Here is a 7,936-nt window from a genome sequence, read left to right on the forward strand (position 1 = left end):
CTGAGGGAGAGCTGCACTGTCAGAGGGTCAGTACTGAGGGAGAGCTGCACTGTCAGAGGGTCAGCACTGAGGGAGAGCTGCACTGTCAGAGGGTCAGTACTTAGGGAGTGCTGCACTGTCAGAGGGTCAGTACTGAGGGAGTGCCGCACTGTCAGAGGGTCAGCACTGAGGGAGAGCTGCACTGTCAGAGGGTCAGTACGGAGGGAGTGCTGCACTGTCAGAGGGTCAGCACTGAGGGAGAGCTGCACTGTCAGAGGGTCAGTACTGAGGGAGTGCTGCACTGTCAGAGGGTCAGTACTGAGGGAGTGCTGCATTGTCAGAGGGTCAGTGCTGAGGGAGTGCTGCGCTGTCAGAGGGTCAGTACTGAGGGAGTGCTGCACTGTCCGAGGGTCAGTACTGAGGGAGTGCCGCACTGTCAGAGGGTCAATACTGAGGGAGTGCTGCACTGTCCGAGGGTCAGTACTGAGGGAGTGCCGCACTGTCAGAGGGTCAGTACGGAGGGAGTGCTGCACTGTCAGAGGGTCAGCACTGAGGGAGAGCTGCACTGTCAGAGGGTCAGTACTGAGGGAGTGCTGCACTGTCCGAGGGTCAGTACTGAGGGAGTGCCGCACTGTCAGAGGGTCAGTACTGAGGGAGTGCTGCACTGTTCGAGGGTCAGTACTGAGGGAGTGCGGCACTGTCAGAGGGTCAGTACTGAGGGAGAGCTGCACTGTCAGAGGGTCAGTGCTGAGGGAGTGCTGCACTGTCAGAGGGTCAGTGCTGTGGGAGTGCTGCACTGTCAGAGGGTCAGTACTGAGGGAGGGCCGCACTGTCAGAGGGCCAGTGCTGTGGGAGTGCTGCACTGTCAGAGGGTCAGTACTGAGGGAGTGCTGCACTGTCAGAGGGTCAGCACTGAGGGAGAGCTGCACTGACAGAGGGTCAGTACTGAGGGAGTGCTGCACTGTCCGAGGGTCAGTACTGAGGGAGTGCCGCACTGTCAGAGGGTCAGTACTGAGGGAGTGCTGCACTGTCAGAGGGTCAGTGCTGAGGGAGTGCTGCACTGTCAGAGGGTCAGTGCTGTGGGAGTGCTGCACTGTCAGAGGGTCAGTACTGAGGGAGGGCCGCACCGTCAGAGGGTCAGTACTGAGGGAGTGCCGCACTGTCAGTGGGTCAGTACTGTGGGAGTGCCGCACTGTCAGAGGGTCAGTACTGAGGGAGTGCCGCACTGTCAGAGGGTCAGTACTGAGGGAGTGCTGCACTGTCAGAGGGTCAGTACAGAGGGAGTGCTGCACTATCAGAGCGTCAGTACTGAGGGAGTGCTGCACTGTCAGAGGGTCAGTATTGATGGAGTGCTGCACTGTCAGAGGGTCAGTACTGAGGGAGTGCCGCACTGTTAGAGGGTCAGTACAGAGGGAGTGCTGCACTGTCAGAGGAGCAGTACAGAGGGAGTGCCGCACTGTCAGAGGGTCAGTCCCTCCTTCATACTAAGAGCCCTCAATCCTGTTGCGAGACACCTCCATTGCGGTTAGAACAAGAACAAAGAACAATACAGCACAGGAACAGGCCCTTCGGCCCTCCAAGCCCGTGCCGCTCCCTGGTCCAAACTAGACCATTCTTTTGTATCCCTCCATTCCCACCCCGTTCATATGGCTATCTAGATAAGTCTTAAACGTTCCCAGCGTGTCCGCCTCCACCACCTTGCCTGGCAGCGCATTCCAGGCCCCCACCGCCCTCTGTGTAAAATATGTCCTTCTGATATCTGTGTTAAACCTCCCCCCCTTCACCTTGAACCTATGACCCCTCGTGAACGTCACCACTGACCTGGGGAAAAGCTTCCCACCGTTCACCCTATCTATGCCTTTCATAATTTTATACACCTCTATTAAGTCTCCCCTCATCCTCCGTCTTTCCAGGGAGAACAACCCCAGTTTACCCAATCTCTCCTCATAACTAAGCCCCTCCATACCAAGCAACATCCAGGTAAACCTCCTCTGTACTCTCTCCAAAGCCTCCACGTCCTTCTGGTAGTGTGGCGACCAAAACTGTAAGTTTTTAAGTTTATTTAGTAGTGTCACAAGTAAGCTTACATTAACACTGCAATGAAGTTACTGTGAAAATCCCCTAGTCATCACACTCCGGCGCCTATTCGTAGTGTGGCGACCAGAACTGGACGCAGTATTCCAAATGCGGCCGAACCAACGTTCTATACATCTGCAACATCAGACCCCAACTTTTATACTCTATGCCCCATCCTATAAAGGCAAGCATGACATATGCCTTCTTCACCACCTTCTCCACCTGTGACGTCACCTTCAAGGATCTGTGGACTTGCACACCCAGGTCCCTCTGCGTATCTACACCCTTTATGGTTCTGCCATTCATCGTATAGCTCCTCCCTACATTATTTCTACCAAAATGCATCACTTCGCATTTATCAGGATTGAACTCCATCTGCCATTTCTTTGCCCAAATTTCCAGCCTATCTATATCCTTCTGTAGCTTCTGACAATGCTCCTCACCATCTGCAAGTCCTGCCAATTTTGTGTCGTCCGCAAACTTACTGATCACCCCAGTTACACCTTCTTCCAGATCGTTTATATAAATCACAAACAGCAGAGGTCCCAATACAGAGCCCTGCGGAACACTGCTAGTCACAGGCCTCCAGCCGGAAAAAGACCCTTCCACTACCATCCTCTGTCTTCTGTGACCAAGCCAGTTCTCCACCCATCTCGCCACCTCCCCCTTTATCCCATGAGATCCAACCTTTTTCACCAGCCTACCATGAGGGACTTTGTCAAACGCTTTACTAAAGTCTATATAGACGACATCCACGGCCCTTCCCTCGTCAACCATTCTGGTCACTTCTTCAAAAATCTCCACCAGGTTAGTGAGGCATGACCTCCCTCTCACAAAACCATGCTGACTATCGTTAATGAGTTTATTCCTTTCTAAATGCGCATACATCCTATCTCTAAGAATCTTCTCCAACAACTTCCCCACCACGGACGTCAAGCTCACCAGCCTATAATTACCCGGGTTATCCTTCCTACCCTTCTTAAATAACGGGACCACATTAGCTATCCTCCAATCCTCTGGGACCTTTAACCTGGTGTTGTGAGACTTCTTACTGACCTCACCTGCGTCCAGTGACGAGACAAAGATTTGCGTCAGAGGCCCAGCGATTTCATCTCTCGTCTCCCTGAGCAGCCTTGGATAGATTCCATCAGGCCCTGGGGATTTGTCAGTCTTTATATTCTCTAACAAACCTAACACTTCCTCCCTTGTAATGGAGATTTTCTCCAACGGTTCAACACTCCCCTCCGAGACACTCCCAGTCAACACATCCCTCTCCTTTGTGAATACCGACGCAAAGTATTCATTTAGGATCTCCCCTACTTCTTTCGGCTCCAAGCATAATTCCCCACTTTTGTCCCTGAGAGGTCCGACTTTTTCCCTGACAACCCTTTTGTTCCTAACGTATGAATAAAATGCCTTGGGATTCTCCTTAATCCTGTCTGCCAAGGACATTTCGTGACCCCTTTTTGCCCTTCTAATTCCCCGTTTGAGTTCTTTCCTACTTTCTTTGTACTCCTCCAGAGCTCCCTCCGTTTTTAGCTGCCTGGACCTAACATACGCCTGTCTTTTCTTTTTGACCAGTCCCTCAATTTCCCTGGTTATCCACGGTTCTCGAATCCTACCCTTCCTATCCTTTTTTACAGGCACATGCCTGTCCTGTCGCCCTAACAACTGTTCCTTAAAAGACTCCCACATGCCAGATGTGGATTTACCCTCAAACAGCCTCTCCCAATCAAGAGCTGCCAATTTCTGCCTAATCCCACTAAAGTTAGCCTTCCCCTAATCCAACACCTTACCCTTGGGACACCACTCATCCTTTTCCATCACTATCCTAAAGCTAACAGAACTGTGGTCACTATTTGCCACATGTTCCCCTACCGAAACTTTGAAGACCTGACCGGGCTCATTCCCCAGTACTAGGTCCAGTATAGCCCCCTCTCTAGTCGGGCTATCTACATATTGTTCCAAAGAACCCTCCTGTACGCATTTTACAAATTCCTCCCCATTCAGAGTCCCAGCTCTCAGCGATTTCCAGTCTATACCAGGGAAATTGAAGTCACCCACTACAACAACCCTATTTTTCCTGCACCTATCCAGTATCTCCTGATATATCCGTTCTTCCACTTCCCTCAGGCTGTTGGGGGGCCTGTAGTATACCCCCAACATAGTGACTGCGCCCTTCCTGTTTCTAAGCTCCACCCAGAGTGACTCGTTACACGACCCCTCTGAATTGTCCTCCCTCTGCACCGCTGTAATATGCGTTAGTGGACGAGAGGGTTGGATAGCTCTGTTGACTGGATGGCTGCATCGTGGTTAGTAGTGAAACCAACAACACGGCTTCAATTCCCATCCTGGCTGAGGTTATTCATGAAGCCCCACCTTCTCAACCTCATATCTCCCCCGAGGTATGGTGACCCTCTGGTTAAATGCTGCACCAGCAATAAATCACCAGCAGTCAGCTCTTTCTTAAAGTGGAGAGCATCTTATAGTCCTTTGGGACAGTGGTAAGATTTCATTTTCATCTCAAGTGGATAGATTCAGAACAGATTTAACTACTCTCTAGGACTTATTTGTAGCAGACAGCATGGTTTTGTAAAGGTGAAGTCGTGCCTCACCAACTTGATCGAGTTTTTCGAGGAAGTGACAAAGATGATAGATGAGGGAAAGGCAGTGGATATCGTATACACGGACTTCAGTAAAGCCGTTGACAAGGTACCTCATGGTGGACTGATACGAAAGGTGAAGACACACGGGATCAGAGGAGAGCTCGCAAGATGGATACAGAACTGGCTTGGCCATAGAAGATAGAGGGTAGCAGTAGAGGGGTGTTTTTCTGAATGGAAGGCTGTGACTAGCGGTGTTCTATTGGGATCAGTTCTGGGCGTACATGTCCACCGATCACTGAAAATGGCAGCGCAGGTGGATAAATGGTGGTCAAGAAGACATACGGCATGCTTGCCTTCATCAGTCAGGGCATTGGGTATAAAAATTGGCAGGTCATGCTGCAGCTGTACAGACCTTAGTTTGGCCTCATTTGGAATATTGTGTACAATCCTGGTCACCACACTACCAGAAGGATGTGGATGCTTTGGAGAGGATACAGAAGAGGTTTACCAGGATGTTGCCTGGTCTGGAGGGTATTAGCTATGAGGAGACATTGGATAAACGCGGTTTGTTTTCACTGGAACGACGGAGGTTGAGGTGTGACCTGATAAAGGTTTACAAGATTATGACTGGCATGGACAGAGTGAACAGTCAGATGCTCTTTCCTCGAATAGAAAAGACAAGTACGAAGGAACATAGGTTTAAGGTGCATGGGGAAAAGTTTAGAGGAGATGTGCGAGGCAAGTTTTTTATACAGAGGGCGGTGAATGTCTGGAACGTGCTGCCTGGGGAGGTGGTGAGAACAGGTACGATCGCGGCATTGAAGGGGCATCTCGACAAATACATGAATAGGATGGGAATGGAAGGATATGGACTCCGTAAGTGCATACCATTTTAGTTTAGGCAGGCATCATGATTGGCGGAGGCTTGGAGGGCCAATGGGCCTGTTCCTGTGCTGCACATTTCTTTGTTCTTTGTATACTGAGCACCCATTAGAGCTGTGGCTTGGTCTCACCCCAGTGAGAGAGATAGGGAGAAAACACCTCTTGCCTTTTGCAGTCCTCTGGAGAGAGATTCCTACTTTCTCGCAGATTCCAGACTTCAATTTCCAGAAAGAAAGAGAAAGCGGAAAATAGCTACTGCTCTTCTCAAATTCAAATTGCAACTGCCTGTTTTTTTTCTCTTTGTAAGCCTAGCTCCACCCACACACATGACATGATTTTCTTGTCAATCAACCTTCTCAAACCCAACTCTGAAACCCCAGGGAACAACTCTCAGGATAACAAGAATGTATTAGCCCAGATTAAAACAAACACTCTAATAATTAGAAGCAATTAACTTTCTGCAATATCAGCAGGTGGGCTGTCGGCTCTAAATAATCGGCATCGCAATCAGAGTTGAAGTGTAAAACACAACCTTCAATGGAAACATGGTATAAAATACCTTTCTGAAGGTACAATATTGTCACAGCATTTGCTCAGCAATAGCCTGCTCACGGATGCTCAGTTTGGGTTCTGCCAAGGACAAGCAGCTCCTGACATCATTGCAGCCTTAGTTCAAACTTGGACAAAAGAGCTGAATTCCAGAGGTGAGGTGAGAGTGACAGCCCTTGACATCAAGGCTGTATTTCACCGAGTGTGACATCAAGGAGCCCTGACAAAACTGTAATCAATGGGAACCAGGGGGAAATCTCTCCACTAGTTGGAGTCATACCTGGCACAAAGGAAAATGGTTATGGTGATTGGAAGTCAATCATCTCAGCTCCAGGATTTCACTGCAGGAGTTCCTCAGAGTCATATCCTAGGCCCAACCATCTTCAGCTGCTTCAACAATGACCTTCTCTCCATCATAAGGTCAGTCGTGGGGATGTTTGTTGATGATTGCACAATGTTCAGCACCATTTGTGACTCCATAGAACCATCGACCCATACAAAATTACAGCTCAGAAACAGGCCTTTTGGCCCTTCTTGTCTGTGCCGAACCATTTTTTGCCTAATCCCACTGACCTGCACTTGGACCATATCCCTCCACAACCCTCTCATCCATGAACCCGTCCAAGTTTTTCTTAAATGTTAAAAGCATTTACCACTTTATCCAGCAGCTCATTCCACACTCCCACCACTCTCTGCATGAAGAAGCCCCCCCTAATATTCCCTTTAAACTTTTCTCCTTTCACCCTTAACCCATGCCCTCTGGTTTTTTTCTCCCCGAGCCTCAGTGGAAAACGCCTGCTTGCATTCACTCTATCTATACCCATCAAAATCTCATACACCTCTATCAAATCTCCCCTCAATCTTCTACGCTCCAGGGAATAAAGTCCCAAACTATTCAATCTCTCTCTGTAACTCAGCTTCTCAAGTCCCGGCAACATCCTTGTGAAACTTCTCTGCACTCTTTCAACCTTATTTGCATCCTTCCTGTAACTAGGTGACCAAAACTGTACACAATACTCTAAATTCAGCCTCACCAATGCCTTATATAACCTTACCATAACACTCCAACTTTTATACTCGATACTCCGATTTATAAAAGCCAATGTACCAAAGGCACTCTTTACGACCCTATCCACCTGTGACGTCACTTTTAGGGAATTCTGTACCTGTATTCCCAGATCCCTCTGTTCAACTGCACTCTTCAGAGTCCTACCATTTACCCTGTACGTTCTACTTTGGTTTGTCCTTCCAAAGTGCAATATCTCACACTTGTCTGCGTTAAATTCCATTTGCCATTTTTTAGCCCATTTTTCTAGTTGGTCCAAATCCCTCTTGCAGGCTTTGAAAACCTTCCTCACTGTCCACTACGCCTCCAATCTTTGTATCGTCAGCAAATTTGCTGATCCAATTTACCACATTATCATCCAGATCATTGATATAGATGACAAACAACAATGGACCCAACACCGATCCCTGCGGCACACCAATAGTCACAGGCCTCCACTCAGAAGCAATCCTCCACAACCACTCTCTGGCTTCTTCCATTGATGTGGAGATGCCGGCGTTGGACTGGGGTGAACACAGTAAGAAGTCTCACAACACCAGGTTAAAGTCCAACAGGTTTATTTGGTAGCAAATACCATAAGCTTTCGGAGCACTGCTCCTTCCATTGCTCTTCCATTGCTCTTCCATTGAGCCAGTGTCTAATCCAATTTACTACCTCCTCATGTATACCCAGCGACTGAACCTTCCTATCTAACCTCCCATGAGGGACCTTGTAAAAGGCCTTGCTGAAATCCAGGTAGACATCATCCACCGCCTTCCCTTCATCCACTTTCCTGGTA

Source organism: Mustelus asterias, chromosome 13 (genome assembly GCF_964213995.1).
Source record: "Mustelus asterias chromosome 13, sMusAst1.hap1.1, whole genome shotgun sequence".
Taxonomy (NCBI): Eukaryota; Metazoa; Chordata; class Chondrichthyes; order Carcharhiniformes; family Triakidae; genus Mustelus; species Mustelus asterias.